The 927-nt window shown below is 47.6% G+C and overlaps 2 long non-coding RNA genes across 7 annotated transcripts in view; one reads left to right on the forward strand and one right to left on the reverse strand.

Annotated features, from left to right (window-relative positions):
- LOC109287421 overlaps positions 1–927 on the forward strand; it is a 39,081-nt gene that overhangs the window by 17,309 nt on the left and 20,845 nt on the right. The gene's annotated exons all lie outside the window — the stretch shown is intronic.
- LOC109287424 overlaps positions 1–927 on the reverse strand; it is a 6,283-nt gene that overhangs the window by 5,019 nt on the left and 337 nt on the right. Inside the window, exons 1-2 of one of the 3 annotated variants that reach the window (XR_002094861.1) lie at positions 702–916; positions 361–604 (exon numbers count right to left, since the gene is read on the reverse strand). This is a non-coding gene — a long non-coding RNA (uncharacterized LOC109287424). Of the gene's footprint in view, positions 1–360; positions 917–927 lie in introns of those variants that run through there. The other 2 variants (XR_002094862.1, XR_002094860.1) reach the window with 2 other exon arrangements.

Genomic DNA, 927 nt, shown 5'->3' on the forward strand with positions numbered 1-927 from the left:
AAATAAAGTTCCCATCTCCCTCGTGGGGGTAAAAAAGGCTTCAGGGGCAAGAGCAAGTTAATTTCCAGCCGATTTCTCATTATTCTTCTTAACGCCTATAAGGGAGAGAAAATTAGGCACGCAGCACACGTTTTGGCCACTTCATAAAAAATGCAGATTTGAGAGATGATGTGAAATGTGCCCTCGAGTCAATGATTAAAGATAGCTGACTACAATTTTTTTTTCCTATTTGGAGTTGAGATGAGAAATGCCCCTGAGCTCTCTAGGTCCAGGAAGGGTCCTTTTAATAACTGATAAATTGGACCCAAGATCTGCAGCTCCCCCAACACCCCCTCATAAAGAATGAAAAACACAACCCACTGATTGTCTGCATCCAATCGATAGGAAATGCACTGGGGCCGGGGGTCGCTGCCTGCGTGCTCCGTGCGCACACGCCTGCCAATGGGAGAATTCAGGAACAGGGTGAAGAGCCCGGCAGGGATTTCTGGCTGGCCCCTTGTGCCAGTAACACTCTTCCCAGGATGTCTTTAACGCCTCAGCTTCACCCTCAGCCCGGGCGAGGAACAGAGACAGCCGCTGATCAGGGTTCAGCAACAATTCAGATCTGTATTTAAAAAGAGATCAATAAAACCAAAGGTTAGCAAGCTGGGAGCACATCTTTTACAGAAAGAAAGTTGCTAAGCGCTGCTTGTAATGGGCACCTCTGACAATTTCCATCCCTGCCAGTTTTATCTGCTGGGAAGTAATAACAAAGTTTTGCAGAAGGGACCAATTCCTTCTCTTCAGTAGAGAGCCCCGCTCCCTGTGCACAGCCTTCCGCAAGATCTGGGAGAGAGAAGTTTAAAGAGACAGGAAAGGAACTGACATGGGGTCAGTGAAAATCTTGGCACTTTCATCTCCCTAGCACCAATTTGCATTGGGGACGGC

This window comes from Gavialis gangeticus, unplaced genomic scaffold (assembly GCF_001723915.1).
Source record: "Gavialis gangeticus isolate Ggan-Ray unplaced genomic scaffold, GavGan_comp1, whole genome shotgun sequence".
Classification (NCBI taxonomy): Eukaryota; Metazoa; Chordata; order Crocodylia; family Gavialidae; genus Gavialis; species Gavialis gangeticus.